Genomic DNA, 18,288 nt, shown 5'->3' with positions numbered 1-18,288 from the left:
TGGGGCGCTATGGGAATAACAATTTCCCAAGGTCCCCATGGGAGGATGAGGTATCCTGGGAAGCTTTATTTCTGTGGAATTAAACCCCAGAGTCTCCAAGGTCCCATCTCCATCCATCCCAACATGGAAGAAGTCCCATTTTGTCGCCTCAGGGCTAAGATTAAAGCCAGTGCCCAGAGTTTCCACTCTATATTTGCACAGCCCAGTCCGGCATTAGGCTAGGTTAGCTGGTGTCCCCAGCTGCAGTCCATGTGGCTTCTAGGGCCTTTTGGCTTTGGAAGGAGGATGAGCAGGTTCAAGGAAGCAGGAGTGAAGCAAGAGGAACAAGAGAAAGAGAACTTCTTTGTGTTGGGATTATGGGATTATGGATTCCCAAATTTTTGCATGCTTGCATTGGCTCCACCCCTCTGGCCAACTACCTTTTTCCCAGGTTAGAGTTAGACTGACATACAAGCACCTTCCCTATGTCACCCCAACTTCACTGTACATGCGCCCATCTTCCCTTTTTTGGACCCCCTCCTGTAAAGCTGCAGGGTCCTGGTGAAGCTGCCCAGATAACTGTGTTTATAATGCCTGGCCTCCCCTTTTCTTCCTTCCTATTATTAATATTAACAAAGTAGCTTGTTATGAAAGTAAAACAAGGATTCCCTTGCAGTCCTTGATCTTTTACAGAAGTGCAAAGATGTGTGAATTATGTGACTTGCAATGATTTTCTAGAAGGAGGTGCCAGCTATGTGCTTTCCGATGCATCAGTAGTTGCTACATTTTCCTGCTAGTTTTCAGGTTTAATGGCAGAAAACAGGAGTACTTCCTTGATGCTATTGGAGTCTGTGAGAAACATGGTGATTAAGCCCATTCATGTTCATGCCCCAGGCATAGTCCAGGGCACTGCAGAAGTTTTCATCTATGAACATGGCCTCATTATTACCAGTGGCCTTGGCCTTGGCCTATTCTTCAGAAAGCTGCCACTGCCACATGGGGTGATGCAGCTTAGTGTAGGCATTGCATATGTCCTTCTTCCTGACAAACAGCTCACAGTACTTACTAGAGCCTCTTTAGAGCAGTGGTATTTGGCCAAAGGGCTCATTATCCATGAGATTGATGCATGTCACTTCCGGAAGCTCCCCAACAAGCTTATTAAGGAACCTGGCCGGGGCCTGAGTGGAGAGCAGTCAAGAGCTTTTCCATGAAGTTAGTTTCTGGCAGCTTCTTCCCCGGGGCTTTCTGAAACTCCTGCCCATTTCTGATTCTATGGAGAATGGGGTGAAGTCAATCTCGTAGGCCATCTCGTAGGTCTTCTGGGCCATCTGCATGGTAAGTGACCTTGTAACTGCCTGTAATGTGCTTTATCGTCTCTGAGATCATCATGATTTCCATGAGTTCCTCATAAACTGTGTGGACCATGTAGAGCTCACAGGGGGTGAACTCAGGATCATGAGTCAAATCAGTTCCTTCATGACGGAACTGGCACCCAATTTCACAAACCTGGCAAGTGCCACCAAGAACCAGCATCTTCTGGTGGAATTCTGGAACAAATCTCCTATATAAATTCAGGTCCAGCTCATGTGGTAGGTGATAAAAGGTATGGCCACAGTTCCCTCTAGGATGATGCTCATCATGGGAGGTCCAATCTCTAGGAATCCTGACTCATCCAAGAAACTTATATATGTGATGATCTTAGAGCTGATGATTAATTTCTGCCTCACTAAGTCATTCAGGATCAAGTCCAAGTATCTCTGACAATATTGTGTTTCTTTGTCTTTGAGGCCAAAGTGAAGATGAGGTAACATATGCAAGCAAGGAGACAGCAATGTGACCTTATAGGGAATGATGTTCAGCTCACCCTTCTTGGTTTTCCCAGGACTCCTCTGAACTCCAATTATGTCTCCTAATGCAGTTTGTTATTGATATGAATAAATTTTCTTCTGATTTGTAATTCCTGGAATTGTCCATGACTTGCAACTTGACTCCCTCTCCTCCAAGGTCATAGGAGATGAACTTTTCCTCAAAAAGCTCTTTAGTATTGATCCCACCTGCCACCAGGTGGTCCCCAGGCTGCAGATGGCTGTATTCTTGAATGAAGTGAATGAGTAACACACCTACATGGAGCTTGTGTGGTGTGGGTGTTCCCCATTGACCTTTAGTTGGCGGACTGCTTGGCTGCAGAAATCATTGGTTTTGGTTTGGGTCCAGGCACTCCTCCGCGGCACCCACATCATTGTTAGTGGTGTGGCTGGTAGCAGCAGCACTGGCCTGGCTTAGTTCTTTCTCACTGAGCTCCTTCTGCTTGGCCTTCTCTGCTTTCTGCTCAGCTTCCAGATGTCAGAAGTGCCAGCTGTGTGCTTCTGTTTGGCTCAGTTTTGCTTAGTTTCAGCTTGCCAACGTACACATTCACCTCTGCCCCCTGCACCACAGCCATCTCTCCAGAGGGCCCGACCTGAAAGGGCACCAAAGTTTTCTTACAGTTTTTGTTTTTCCTGGAGTCCTTTTTTTGTGCCTCCCTTATTTGATAGAAGAGGGGGCATTTCAGCATTTTACTATATCCTCAATTATGATCAGTGTTAATCACACCTTTAATTCCATTGAGACTTCCCTCCTGGTCCTGTGTGGCCTCTTACTCCAGCCTGGACTGAGGTTTTCTAGATCTGCTGTAAATAACATCCTGAAAATCCCCATCATTGTTTGACTTGGTTGAATTAACTGTTTCTTGACTCTTGTCTTCCTTTTTCTTTTCTTTTTTAAATATATTTTATTGATTTTTTACAGAGAGGAAGGGAGAGGAATAGAGAGTTAGAAACATCAATGAGAGAGAAACATCGATCAGCTGCCTTCTGCACACCTTCTACTGGGGATGCGCCCACAAACAAAGAACATGCCCTTGACTGGAATCAAACCTGGGACCCTTCAGTCCACAGGCTGATGCTCTATCCACCGAGCCAACCTGGCTAGGGCTTCTTTTTTATTCCAATTGTGCTTGAGCACCTCCTCTAGTGACTAAGGCAAGTTGCTTGTAAATGACACTTTGAAAAAATGCTTTTGTGCTTTAATCTTCTCTCATTATTGACCAGGTAGAGAGTTTTAGAATGAAAATCACTTTCTTTAATGTCTTTAAACCACTTCACCTTTTGTTATCTAGCATCCAACATAATTCTTTTTTAAAAAATATATATTTTTTATTGATCAGAGAGGAAGAGAGAGAGGTAGAAACATCAGTGATGACATGGAATCATTGATTGGCTGCTTCCTGCACATTGGACCGAGCCCGCAACCCAGGCATGTACCCCTGACCAGAATCAAACCTGAGACCTTTCCGTTCACAGGCCAGTGCTCTATTCACTGAGCCAAACCGGGTAGGGCCCAGCATAATTCTTTACAAGTCTGATGACATTCTGTGCTCTCCTTTCTTCACAGGTGAACTATGGTATCTCTCTGAAAGCTTTGGGGATTTTTTTTAAGTGTTGGGTGATTTTATGCAGTTGTATCCAGTTGTAGGTATTTTTAAAATTCATTGTGCTGAACACTGTATCTAGTTTTCAGTTCCAGGAATTTCTCTTCTCTTCGTGATATATTTTTTCTTATCTCTTTCATTTCCCCTGTGATTCCGATTAATAGGGTAATGGCATTCTTGGATCGCTCTTCTAATGTCTCATTTTAAAAATTTTATGTATTTCTATCTCTTTGACTCATTCTACATTTTGAGAGATTTTCTCAACTTTAATTTTCAATCCTTCAGTTGAATATCTAGCTTCAGTAATCGCTCTTTTTGTCTCTGAGACCTCTTTGTTCTTTTCTGATTGCCTCATTCTATAGACCATCTGTGGCCACCACGGAGGTGCACCCCTCAGACCTCCCTTCAAGAACCTGCTGGGAGAAGTGTGGGTAACTGACAGATGCCAGGTGACCTCCTTTGAATCACAGCAACATTCAGCCCCAGCCCTCACTCACTGGAGGCTCCCAGGCAGTGACTGAGCACGGTGGGCCGATAGAGCCCGGTCATTCTGCCTGTTGTGATGCCCCAGTGGGCTGGCTGAGGCCTTCTCAGACTTCACTGCAGTCTGAAGTGCTTATTTCCACCTTCTTTCCTTCCTCCTCTCCTTTCGAAGCTGTCAGACCTGCATCACAGACTGAAGACTCTCTCTGCCTTTTCCTGTTCCCAGTGCCCTTTATCTTTCATTCCCATCCCCCATCTCCTATACTTCTGACTTTATCTTGGCCTTTGCTTCCTGGCTAGAAATGACAGAGCATTACATCTTTGCTTTATGAATTTACTCTTTTCTCATACCTCTCTAACATATTTTAATTATTTGCATAATGCCTAACATCTAACCGATGACATTTAGCTGTTGTAGTGACTAGTAGACTCAAGTCATATTGCAGTAAATTGAAATTAACTAGAAAAAAAGGATATTAACACATCAAGAAAAAAGCGTCAGGAAAGGGGGCTAGGCCGTACCCCAGCCCGTGTCCAGAGAAGGCAGGATTTTTAGTAATTGTAAGAGATGAAATAATATTGAACTAGCAAGGAAAGCATGATTCTGTTCAATCTGTTACTGCATAAAGTTTTCAGATGTTCTGTCTAGATGTACAACTACCTCATTTAAATAATCTGTGGCAGGCATTATGCAATGTCTGGTGCTTTTAGTGATCCTAGTGCTTGCCCACGTCTTGCCTTGCCGCTGGAATTTAGGGTCGCTGAGGACAGAGACCATGTCTTTCTCTTCAGTGCCTGGTAGGACTGACAATGATAATAGCTGCTGTTTCATGTCTGGTCACTATGTACCAGGTAAGGTGGTAAATACTTTATCTCCACTGTTTCCTTTAATCCAAGCAAACGATCCCATTTTACAAATGGAAACATGAAATCTCAGAGAGGTTATGTGAGTGGCCCAAGTTCCCACCGTTAGAAGGAGACTCACATCTGCCTGCATCTGCCCGCCCCAGGATCTGTGCTCTCAGTCACATCCACATCCAGCCTCTGCCTGTGCCTGACACATGGAGGACAGCAATAGCTTGAGCGACATGTACCAACGGGTAAGAAAAACCTGTGAGTGCCATGTCATATGTATTCTATAGACTTGTGATGGGGAAGGAGTGGATGTGCAGGTCTAAGGAGGCTGCATTTATAGTGAAACAATCTTTCTGGAAGGGAGCACAGTGTTTATCAATATCAAATCTTATTTCATTTGAAGTTTCCTGACCCTGTGGAGCTCTAATAATAAGCTGCTTTATAATCTTTGAAAAACAAATGCTGATTAGGAGGCAAAAGCGAGTCTTTTGATTTCCCCCTGTAGGGCCTCTGAGGGGAAGGGAGGCACTGCGTTAACAGCAAGCTTGCTGTCTTATAGAAAACCACCTATCAGAGCTGCTTCTCTCAGGCCCCTGGAGGAGTGGTTAAACCAACCACTGACCTCTCCTGCAGCAGCTGAGGAGTCCGTTTTCTTTCTATAAAGGAAAAGTTTTCGGGAAAAGAAAATGTCATTCATCTACTATCAGGAGAAATAAGTTTATACAAACAATATACACAGGAGATTTGGCGACATCTCCTGTGATCTCTTTCCCCCCACTATTCAGAAACATGAACTTTTATAACAGCAAATGTCATCCTTTTTGTTCTTGGCAATCCTTTGCACGTCGCGCATAGGTCATCAGGAATTTCTTGTCATAACAGCTACCACTGGCCTTCAGCAGTCTATTAGGTTAGGATTTACCCAGGATTTGAATATGTGACTCCTCTTCCTCTTTTTGGGACAGTGTAATCATTTGGAGGCAAAATTCCATTAGTTTTTCCCCCTAATCTTTTCTCCCACCAGCCTGTAATGCCATAACACACATATACATTCACCTCCCTAACTCATCCCTTTGGAAGTCACCAGAGATTAGCAGTCATAACTTCAGAATATACAGCAGTGATCCCAATCTTTAGAGCTGAGCTGTGACATGGACCAGGAACTCATATGCAAAGGATGTTTGCAAACTAAAGCTGGCTAGTGCCCGGTACCTTTCAGTTGATGGCCGATCTAAGGGTCTGTGGACAACTTATAAACTAAGACTCTCTTGCCCGGCCACTGTGGCTCAGTGGTACAGACGGGTATGAGGAAAATTTTTTCTTTTTAGTTTTTATTGAATTTATTTGGGTGACTTCGGCTAACAAAATTAAATAGGTTTCAAGTGTACAATTCCATAATATGTCATCTGTATATTGTATTGTGTTTTCCATCCCAAGTCAAATCTCCTCTGTCACCATTTATCCCCCTTTTACCTTCTTCTACCTCCCCCACTCCCCTTCCCTCTGGTATGTGGTATACTGTTGTCTGTGTCTATGAGTTGTTGGTTTTTTCCTTTCATCTCTTTTTCACCCAGCCACCAACTCCCCTCCCCTCTGACAGCGGGCAGTATGTACTCAGCATCTATGGACTTATTTTTATTTTGTTTATTAGTTTATTTTGTTCATTAGATTCCACATACAAATGAAATCGTATGGTACTTATCTTTCTTTGACTGTTTCTTTGACTTAAACATAATGTTCTCCAGGTCTATCCATGCTGTTGCAAAAGGTAAGATTTCCTTCTTTTTTACAACTGAGTAGTAGTCCATTGTGTAAACATATCACGGTTCCTTGTTGCTTCACATAAGTCCCACTCCTGGCTTTAGAATCCTAGCTGCAGCCCCGCCTCTTACCTTCAGGACTAATGTGTATATTTGTTTACCATTTGAACTTTGTATTTAAACTTGGGTGTGAATTCCACCTTAGCTTTGTCTCCAGGAAACCACCCCAGACAAAACACACGTGGCTGTCACCACCGGTACACCAACTCTGACTGTTTATCCTCTAAGTTGGGGGAGGGATTGGCCAGTAGGAAGTTAAGATAATGCACATTTTATGCAGAAGATATATTTATTGGCGTGGTAAAAAAAGTTGGCATCTGGGCATGATTTCCAATTAAAGAAGTATAGAATTTATAAAAGAGCCATTCGCCTTTCTAATGTGACATAAAAAGTATGGTTTCTTGTAAAAGCATTTTACAAGAAAAACAGAATGGCACACCTCCAGGCTGATGTAAAGACAATTCCATCAACAACTGCTAGGGCTGCTCCGTGCAGCATTCCAGGATTACTTGACTTGGAAAAAGAAATGATAAGAAATATTTATCTGAAAGAGGAAGGATGAGCGAGCCACACAGCAATGATGCTTGGGGTTTTAAGGAAAAGAGGGCGATGTAGGTGCTTTTCCAGCCAAAGGGCTCCATTGGACATGACAACCAGAAGGAACTTGTCCTGATGGTCGGTCCTATCTAGACCTTGGAATTCTGTACATTCTCTGCAGTTCCAAGAGGTAGGGGAGATGAATCATTACTGTGTTTTATATTAACTGTCCACAGGCAGGATTTGTGCACCAGCATCCACTAAACATTTGAAATGATTTTCTTTACACTGACATAAGAGAGAGAAAAGAAAAGGTAAAAGAAAAAGTTCATATTTCTGCTGGCTTGGAAACATCTATAGTCTATTTCCAGCCTCTAACATGGAAATGTCTACCTTTGTATTCTTCAGTACCGTTTTTATGCTTATATAACGTTCTAGAGAATGCTCCACTTTAAGCTGGTAATGTAATTTTCTTTATCTGTAGGTATTTTCCCCTTGGTGTGTGTGTGTGTGTGTGTGTGTGTGTGTGTGTGTGTGTGTGTATATATAAACCCAGGTATTATGAAAGCTAAGATGTATGTTTTTACTTCTCCTCCACTCCCTCCTTCTTCATGGTTTATAGAAAAAAGTAGCAGAAAGTTGCTTAATACCAGGAATCATGATCAAAAGAATGCAGTCACATAAATTCAGTTTTGACACTCAGCTGGTAATAGTAGTAACAATTAATCAACAGTTCTAGAGTGCTCTGTAAATGGTCCTGTATGACACTTACATGTGCACTAGCTAGTTGATTTTGCTTTATAAGGGTCCTCCATAAAAAGGGAGTAACATAAAAAGCCACAAAAGAAGAAAAAATAAAATATTTATCAAGTATGTACTACGTACCAACCTTGTGCTAGATGCATTATACACCTTAACTCTTTTATTCTTCTCAAGACTATAAGAGAGGCACCACTGACCCAATAATGATGATGTAGTGATGATGACGATGATGATGGTGGTAGTGGTGGTGGTAATGATGGCTACAATTATCAAGACTTTTATGTGTGCCAGGAATTTACTAACTTCACTCTACCTTCATTCATTCAAAAATCATTTATTGAGTGAGTGCCCACACTGTGTGCCAGGCACTGTTCTAGGCACATCAATATACAAAACACACAAAAACTAGGGCTCTTGGAAAAGATTTGCTGGTGAGATTAGCATAGGAAACTCCTAGGCAATACACATATACATAGGGAACAAGAGAGAATATGTTAAAAAGGGATACACGCTTTGGAAAAATAATAGATCAGAGTATAATGAATCAGAATTGTGATTGAGATTGCAATTTTAAATCAGATAGTGGTAGGCCTTACTGAGAAGGTGGCACTTGAAGCAGTAGAAGAGGTTGGCCACATGGGTATCTTGGAGAAGACAGCTCAATGCAGAGGGAACAGCCAATGAAAGGCCCTCAGGCAGGTGGAACATGAAGAGTTCAAGTAAAGGCCCACATGACTGGGCAGAGGAGAGCAGTATGTGGGGGCCAGATCCTGTAGGGTCTTGCAGGCCAATGGAAGGAGCTTGACTTTTACTCTGAATTAAATGATAAATCATTGGAGAGATTTGAGCAGATGCATGGCATGGTCTAACATATACTTTTAAAGATTCACTCATGGCGGTTGTGTTGAGAATAATACTCCACCTTGCCATGGTTCTCTGAGTTTCCTAGACTTTGAATTTTACAAATGAGAACATGGGGCAGAAAAATCAAGTAATGGTTAAGTGAGTGGCAGAGCCAGGAATCAAACCCAAGCCAGGCATTGCCTGACTTCCAAGCCTGGACTCATTTAGGACTGCCTTGAAAGAAGAGCACCTAGGTTCACTTCAGTTCCAGTTCATGATGACTGACATACAGATTTCAAAGACAGAAGCAGCAGCATGTTCTTTTGGCTTGGTATTGGAAGGCAAAATAAACAGTCATGGATTAATTTAGCCAATGATTACTGAGTTCCTATGTTTGTAGTCACCATATGAAGGATTGATGTACAAACCACCCCTTAGGTAGCTTACAGTCTAAAAGGGAACAGATGGGTATTAAATATGTGCAACAAAGTATTCTAGGAATCATTGTAAAGGGTCTACAAGCTGAAGTGGGGGCGAAGTCAGGGCGGTCAGTTCTAAGGTGGAGGGGTAGGTTGTGGTGTGGCCCTTTGCAGTTGGCCAAATCCTTTCTCACATCTGATGTTTTATATTGTCTAGTTGTTCACTGGCACTGAGTTTCCTTCAAATGGCTTTTTTTTCCTCTTGAGGTACTTCCAGGAAAAAAGCAAAGATTTCCTCTTCTAAAGCTTCCACTCTGGGCCTTGCCATTGACTTTAGTTTTACAGTTTCAGCCTATTGAATTCTTCTGTCTGGGATGCATCGCAGAAACCCAGAAAACAGAAGGGAACAGAAGGCTGTCTGTGTGTTTGATGTCAGTGAACTCTGTTGTGAGAGTGTGTGTGTGTGTGTGTGTGTGTGTGTGTGCGCGCGCACACGCATCTCAGATGCCTGCCAAGGCTGTGCTCCCCATCCAGGGGCCTCCCTCCACCCCCCAGTGTTTTGTTGAAGAAGCTTAATCAGTATTGTGTCCCCGTGTTGGAGGTGGTGCCTCTGTTGGATGAAGCAGTCACGTTGCCTTTCCGGTTTTCTCCACGTGAACTCTGGACTCTCTGCTCCTTTTCCATCCTGCTGCCTTGGCTGTCCTGTCCCTTGGCCTGATCCTCCCGAGGCCCCCAGCCATCAGCGGTGGGATTGTGAAATGGAAACAGGATGGCCAGTGGGCACCTGGCCTGCGCTGCGTTAGAATTTCCGATTCTGCAACGTGCTAAACTTAAAATATGTGACACTGAGAAATTCATGTACCTGCTCGTCTGTAACTCAGACATAGAGTGCCGACTTCATAGGGTCATATTAAATAAGGTAACCCATGGGATGAGCTTGCCTCAGAACGAGTGCTCGATGAATGTAGCTAGTCACAGGGTTATTGTAGGGACATGATCTTCTCACATGTGAATTTGTGGCTGTCCTGAGCACAGGGTCATGGCCTGGGCCAACAATAACAGCCGCGAGTCCCTTTGAGGAGGAAGGCCAGAGGGCCGGCCACTCATTTTGCTTGTCTCCCTGCTGGGAGGTGGGGACAGAGGCTGGGGCATCACAAGCCCCCTGCTGAGACTTCACCCCAGTGGCTTCCAGGCAGTAGCTTCACCCCAGGAATTACGGAAATATTTGTGTTCCCCAAATCTTGCTTTAGGCACCATCCCAAGGGAGCTCAGTGTTTAGAGTGCTGTGCGCTCAGCAGTCCGGCGTCAGACTTTATGAGGCAGGAGAAACGGCAGCAGACAGGAGTCTTCCTCGGAGTGTTTCTAGGGAGGTAATGAGGACGTCATTGTCAGATCACCCATAAATATTGGATGTGTCCTTCCTCCAGGGCAGTGTGGTGGGCCTTGGAGTCAGCTTAGTGTCTGCTTGCTCCCCGCTCCCCTCTGTGCTCACAGTGAGACATTGGGAGAAGCCGCAGCCCTAGATGTTGGAGACGGCTGCTTTCTGAAGGAGTTGAACACTGACTCCTGGGCTTGAGGATGGAGCAGCATCCACACTCCTCAGCAGAACCCGTATACTACACATAGGAAGCGCTTCTAAGGTGGAGGGATAGGTTGTGGTGTGGCCCTTTGCAGTTGGCCAAATCCTTTTCCTGGGACACATGCGGAGTGGAGGCACCCAGAGGTGGGGGAGGGGGGGCTGTCAGGGGGGCTTCCTTGGAGCGCACATTCACTCCACAGACATGCATGGACCATCCCTTCATGCAGACCCTGCAGGTCTGGAGCTCCTAGCCTGGAGCCTGGGGTGGGGAGGAGGGCAGCATGAGACAGCTAAGAGAGTCCAGGACATGGGATGCACGCAGTGAGGGAAAATAAAGTGTTCAGGGAGCATGGGGCCAGGCAGTTGATCCTGACCGCATCTCAAAGGCCTAAAATCCCCATTTATAGGAATGTAGCCTGGTGAGATCTGGAAAACAAACAGATTCCCTGATGACTTACCAGTGGTTCTCAACCTTCTGGCCCTTTAATACAGTTCCTCATGTTGTGACCCAACCATAAAATGATTTTTGTTGCTACTTCATAACTATAATGTTGCTACTGTTATGAAACGTAATGTAAATATCTGATATGCAGGATGGTCTTAGGCGACCCCTGTGAAAAGGTCGTTCAACCCCCAAAGGGGTCGCGACCCACAGGTTGAGAACCGCTGACTTAAACATTGCTGAATTGCGAACTCCTGCAAGGGCAAGGATTAAGCCTCTTTGACTGGCTTGGTCTGTCTGCCATGCAGTTGAAAGCACATGAGCATTGAATATGGCAGAACTACGGGATAGTCAAGGGAGAGGCCTTTGCCAGCAGTGTGGGCAGGTGGGGGAGGGCTGCCTTACATGAGGACTGATTGGCTCAGTGCTGACCCTGGATAAAGTCACCTCTCTGCCTTCCAGAATAAGTGTCACCCATCTTCACAGGTGATTCAGGCTAAGTTAATTCAACCCTGGCCTTTAATCTGTCTGTCCAGAATGTTGGCATTTGGCCGCCTACCCTCCCTAACAGAGTATACAGGAGGCGGGCCGTCTTAGAAGGGTGCTTTGTGTTTGCAGAAAGGAAGATGTTGTGCACATCTGAGGTTTTATCATTTGCGGGTTGTGACTCAATAAGGACATCATGCCCCTTGGGGAAGCAAAGCAGGCCCGGGACACACGAGCTGGGCGACCGTGTTCAAGCATGTCAGAATAGGCCAGAGGGTCACCGTCAGAAGTAACCCTGGAGCAGGACTAGCTCTGGAATGCACACCTCCAATCCGGACGCTGGAGCAATCTTCTCTTCAGACGCAGATAAAATCAGACCCTCTGGGGTCATGCGTCCCATTCCGGGAGCTTCGCTGAGAAGGGCTTTGGACAGGCTTCAGAGGAGAGCTGTCAGGATGATTGAAAGTCTGGAAGATAATACCTCCGAGAGCAGGTTAAAGGACACAGGTCTGGCACCAACTAGCTGTGCGTTTTAGACGAGTCACTTCTACTCTTAGGAGCCCTGTTCCCTCTCCTGTGAAATGAAGACAGTGGCCTGGCTGACACTCGGGTCCTCCCAGGCCTCCCAGCATTTCTGTAATCCAGCAGGAGAGGAACTTTGTCACTGGTTTTAATTACATGCCTATCTGTTACCCATCTGTCTTCCTTACAGGAGACAGAATAAGGGGATAAAGGCTGGCGATGGAGGCATTTTGCTGAAGCAAAAGCAATGCCGTTACAGGGCTTTTCCCTAACAGACAGCAGAGTTCAGAACGATAAATGGAATTTACCTGGAAAGTTTTTGTTGAAAACACTCAGTTCTCATGTCTTCAAAAGTCATAGCAGACTCTTCCACCTGGAGCCCTTGCCCCACCCATGCAGACAGGAGAGCCTCTTGATTCCTCCATGCGGCCAGGTGAGATGCGAGTGATGTGTTTCATCTCCCAAAGTGATGCCGGGAATTTGCACCCATGTGCACTGACTACAGGTCACTGCAGGGCATGAACTCCATGTATAAAGGAGGGGGGTGCACCTCCAGAAAAGCTTAGCCCTTGCTTTCACAGTGCTTCCAGGGTCGGGGGCTGCCTGCCAGCTGCTGTTGACATGTCTCCATGAAGTCTCAAAAGGTGACTTGTCCCTGGAGGCAGCACCCTCAGCGTTCTACCCCCAACCTCTCTATCCTCTACCTTCTCTCTGGAGGAGCCAAACCTTTGGAGTAAGAGTAGGTGAAAGTGGAGCATCTGGCACAGAGTTTGAAAAACAGAACTCTAGAGCCTATAGCTCCCATTCTTCCCTGCCTGGGTGGGAGTGAATCAGCACGGGGTTGTGTTTCATGGAGTGTGGGAGCCTAGATCACGGCCATGCTGACAGGGACTAACACCCAAGGCCCCGTGTCCACCTTCCAGTAGTGCTCTTCTTGGTCAGGCCTGCTTCTCAACTTGGGCTGCACTTTGCAATCAGCTGGGCAGTGTTTTTGAAAATACTGATGCCCAGGTTTCATTTGAGATGAATGAAATCAGGATCTCTGGGGTTTCAGGAGGAATTTCCTTATGCTGTAAACTGTACTTTGAACCACTATATGATTCCAGTGGCAAAGGAACCTAAAACACACAAAACATCAGGAGAATCACAAAGGAATAGAAACCCAGCTTACATCCCCATGTCCCTGGCATACATAACCCTCCTTAAAAACCCTCTTCTTTGGAGCTTCTCTGCTTGTTCGTGCCTGTGCTATGCATGCGATGGACATATCACCTTTGATGATCTGATGTACTGAAGAACATCTGCGTGAGTCAGCAAAAAAACAAAACAAAACAAAACAAAACTTGGTTGTAGGTCTTGTTCTTTAAATCTTCACCTGAGGATATGTTTTACTGATCTGAGAGAGAGGGATCGAGGGAGAGAGAAACATCGGTGTATGAAAGAAACATCAGTGGGTTGCCTCCCTTATGTGCCCTCACGGGGATTGAACCCACAACCTGGGTATGTGCCCTAACGAGGAATTGAACCAGCAACCTTTTGGTGCATGGGATGACGTTCCAACCAACCTAGCCACACTGGCCAGGGCTAGGCCAGTTTTGACATCCGCTTACTCTCTTGCTGTTTGTCCCAACCACGGTGATTTTGTCATAGCGCCTGACAGTAGGAGCCTGAAAGTTAGTAGGATCTCAGTATGATTTCAATAACTAATGGGCAATTCTTCATCTTGCCCCTGAACATTTCAGCCCACTAAGTACTTAGAGAGTATGCGGGTAATTTATTCAGAACTTAGAAGAGCGGCAGCACTGAATCAGTATTTCATATCCGTGGGGGCTCCTGGCTGTGATACAGATTTACAGAATTTTATTTTCCATCTACAGTTTTCCTGCCCTACCTCATCTACCGGACAAGCAAGGGGCTCGCATTTGTGTTACGGCTGCGGGATGTTTTCACCTTGTCTGTATATGCACCATTAAATAGTTCAAGATCAACTGCAGAGGAGATAAACAGCAATCTTTTTCACTGTTCAGAGCTGGGTTCTTTGATTCCACTTACTCCTGGGTTTTCACTGTTGTTATTTACTATTCCTTTGCAGCTCTGTAGGTGCTGGGTGATGGATGGGGCAGAGTGCAATCTGTCAGAGCGAGGCGCGGGCATACAGATGGCGAAACCTATTACGCCAATCATCAGTACCCACTTAGAACTCCTGTTTCTCAGCTCTGTTCATCTTTGTTCAAGCTTCTGTTTGTACCCGAAAGGCTTCATTCTCAACCGCCCTCTTCACCTCGTCATCTCCAGATCACTCCTCAAGGCTCCTGGGGTCCTGATAATATCTGCTGTTCTTCCCCATGACCACACCTACCCCTGCATCTGCACTCCTTGAGGACAGAAATCATACTTCTTCTTGTTTGAATTCACAGCACTTAGCAGATTATAAACACTTGAGAAGTTTTTGATCAGTATATACATTTGATATACAGTTGTCTGGCCATCATCCGAAAGTATGTCCTGAGGAAAAATATCACCCCCCCTCCCCCAGCCCCTAAAGGAAGAAAAAGTCACTATGCTTCCCTACTAAGTTCCCAGGCAGGAATGGCGGTTCCTCTTTGACCCCCTTCCTACAGTGAGTCCTCTCTTCCTTCTGACGGCCTTGTAGGAGTTCTCAACTCTCCACGCATTCCCTAGCATCCTAACGAGGCCTTTCCCCCTCCCCTTCCTCTTACAACACAGTGTTGGCCTCCTCACTTGTCTCCCTGTTGGTAGTCTCTCTCACCTCCAACCAATTTTGCAGTCAGCTTCCACACTAATCTTTATAAAGGGAAAGGCTTGCTTCTGCCTTGAGCTTGCTCAAGAACCCATCATGGCTCCCTATTACTGTTTATTTTTTCCTAAAATGCATCTTTTAGTCATTATCAAACTACATATCCTAAACCTGTTCCCTCCTCTACTCTTGCTCCGCCCACCCAAGACAGATTGTCAACTCTTCAGTGGGTTCACTGCAGTTCAGTGGTTGTTTCCCTGCCCATCCCATCAACATGCCCACAATAGTAACATCACAATAGTAACTGTAACCCTTATTTCATTCCAGCACACATGAGAACACTCAATGAGTATATACCACGTGCCAGCCTTGGGGTGCGGGAGAGCTGGTGGAACTCAAAGTGAATAAACTGTAAGTAGATAATCGCAATATTACATAGACTGTAGATAACATTATAATAGTTGAAGAAACTTTTAAATGTATTTTGATCTATGGTTTATGGAAGGACTCATTGAATCAGGGCCTTGATACAGGATTTTTAAAGGGAGAGGGTAGACCTTGCAGGGTATTGGGGGTTGAGCGGAAGGGTGGAGTAAAGTGAGAAGAGCAGCAAATTGCATGGAATTTGAAGGTACAGGATATTCTAGGGAACAGTCCGTTATACATAGTGTAGTTGGAGCATAAGGTATTAGGGAATGGGAGGGTGTCGCAGCGAATATGGAAGGGCAGAAAGGTTCATTGGCACCAGGTTGTGTAGCCTCAAGGGTTTGGACTTTTTGTGTAAGAAAAAAAGCCATTGAAAGTTTTGAGCAGTTCTGATTGCAAATTTTTGCAGGACTTTGTGGCATAATTCCCTTAAGGGCGTTGAGAAGTAAAAAATCGGCCTAAGGCAACCAATTTCCTTTTTTGCATGAAATGCAAGACTTGAAAGAAATATGTCAAATAAAACTGAAAACTGTCGAACATCTCAGACAGCCAGGAGTTTGCTCTCTGATGTGTGGGATTTTGCTAAATGTATAATATTTGCATGTTTCCAGTGTTGTCATAGAAGCAAGTGGCATGTTTTTGAGAACGCAGATCTCTGGTGTTTCCTGGCTAGTACAGGATGTGCTTGTATTGGCGGAGTTGGGTGCCTGGAGCCCTAACCGGGTGTACATGTACCTTCCAGAGTTGAGATGATGGGATGGTTCTTTCACCCCTTAGCAAGAGTGCCCACTGAAGTCAAAGTCAATCAGGCAGGCTGAAATCAAAAGCAATCCCTTCTCACCAACAGTTGCATTTGCATTTATTTATTCAGAATTGATATTTTACTGGAAGTGGCGACTTGCGGTCATTTTCTTTGGATCATTAAAACGTGTTCATATGAGCCATAAACAAAGGCAGCCATGCCCAGATATCAACCAGAACAACTTGATGAGCGACAGTTGCATCGCAGTTCTCCCACAGCATTGCACAGGGGCCCGGCTGACTACCGTTACTGAAGGCAGTCTTGGCAGGGGCGTTTAGACAGGTGATCCTTTGTGGTTTCCACCCCAAGACAGGCTCGAGGGGGAGAGGATGCTGCCGTATAGCTACCGTCGCTCAAAAGCATTTCAACACTTCAGTTAAATTGGTGGGGCGAGTAATGCTATAATAGTGCTAAAATCCTTTCAGATTTACTTTGGCTATGGTTTTTGGAAGTATTCATGGAATCAGGGCCTTGATACAGAACACAGAATTTTGACAGGAAGAAGTAGGACCCTGGTGGAGTAGAGTAATCTTGCTGAAAGGAGAAAATTGCATGGGGTTTGAAAGTGTAGCATGAAATAAGCAATCATATTGTCGAGAAAATGTATTGCGATTACTTGGTTTTTAAGCACGAGCACTTTAAACTTTAAGGAACTGGTCTTACCTGTATCCCAGCGCTTATATTTTGAGAGCCACTTCTCAGATAATTAATAAATTGAAACAGAATTGAGGGGCTGTAATGCGGCAAGGAGAGGTGAAGGAAAGGGTGAGGGGTGGCCCACACGTGCTTTGGAAAACGCCAGCCCAAAGAGTCTGGGCGCACAGTCCTTCTGGGGAGGGAGCGATCTGGATGATCAGATTCTTGGCTGGAAATGCTTCACCTTAGAGTCCCTCAAGTTCAGACCTGACCTAAGGCACCCACATGCTCTTTCTCTGCAGTCACCGAACCCTTCACTATTGGGCACATAGTAGGTGCTTAAAAACTGTTTGTGGAGCAGATTTTCATAGATAAGCCAACTTCCTGAATGTAAGTGAATCTGAACCGGAATGAGAGATCCCCATGCCTGCATAGGGTGCCCATCCTGTTTCCAAAAGGGCCAGATACCAAATGCTGACAGACATTCTCTCCTTGTTGATTTGTTCCTAGTTAGCCATTTTTTGAATGTTAGTTAAACAAACTAAACATCCTGTGTTTCTGACAAAGCTGAATCGATTGCAAAGGTAAAATAAGAACTTCCTTTCCCCAAGGCTGTGTTCAATTCTCCCAAATGGAACTAGAAAACACTATTATTAGTTTTAGCGATGCTAAATTTGTACAATAGCAATCTCCTCTCCTTGGGGATTCACGATAATCCCCACCATTTATTGAGCATGTATTGTGCTCTGGTTTTTGGCACTTATCTGATTGGGTAATCCTATGAGAAAGGTACTAGAAACTGAGGATCAGAGACATTAAATAACTCAGTCACACCTAATAAGGGACAGAGCAGAGATTGGAGCTCAGGGCACAATGACTCGAAAGCCCATTTTCCCACTGCTCTGTATCCCAACACGAAACTGAGTTGGGTTGAAAATAAGCTCATGGCCGAAGAAGTATCTCTCACAGGGTTAGATTGCTTGGTGCCTCTCAGGGTATTTCAGCTTAACACCCTAAGGTCAGTTAGCTTTGTGTCTCTGATCTGTGGACATCTGGTTAATTCCAGTCACATGCGGGCATTCGCACTCCAATTATAACGTGAGCTCTAAATCTGTTGGTGTGTCACAAAGGCACAAGTTAAAATCCAGCAAAGAACTGGAGCTGCCACTGTTCCCAAGCAGAAACATCCTTGGAAGCTTATCTGAACAGAAGGCCCATCTGAAACCTTGGAGGTTTGCCCGGCCCTGGTTTCCTGGCTAACTGAAAGCAGAGAGGCCCAGACACGGAGCCAAGAGGTTCACACTTGTGGGATCAGCAACCTAAATTTGAAGATTTGGACCAGGGAGGCCAAATGCAGCCTGCAGCCAGGGCCCTGCGGCGTCATTGCTCTGCTGGGCCCCACAGTACAAGGAAAAACTTGTGAGAAGATAAATGTTATAAATGAAATAACAATGCAAATACTAACCAACC

The 18,288-nt window shown here is 45.0% G+C and overlaps 1 long non-coding RNA gene and 1 pseudogene across 1 annotated transcript in view; one reads left to right on the top strand and one right to left on the bottom strand.

Moving 5' to 3' along the window:
- Positions 1–730: 730 nt before the first annotated feature.
- On the bottom strand, positions 731–2,322 carry LOC102763431 (annotated as a pseudogene).
- A 12,969-nt stretch (positions 2,323–15,291) lies between these two features.
- LOC107184534 overlaps positions 15,292–18,288 on the top strand; it is a 27,926-nt gene continuing 24,929 nt past the window's right edge. Inside the window, exon 1 of the long non-coding RNA XR_001515385.1 lies at positions 15,292–15,365. This is a non-coding gene — a long non-coding RNA (uncharacterized LOC107184534). The remainder of the gene's footprint in view (positions 15,366–18,288) is intronic.

This window comes from Myotis davidii, unplaced genomic scaffold, assembly GCF_000327345.1.
Source record: "Myotis davidii unplaced genomic scaffold, ASM32734v1 scaffold362, whole genome shotgun sequence".
Lineage (NCBI taxonomy): Eukaryota > Metazoa > Chordata > Mammalia > Chiroptera > Vespertilionidae > Myotis > Myotis davidii.
Note: the sequence above shows the minus strand (reverse complement) of the source record. Positions and strands in the feature narration are given on the sequence as shown.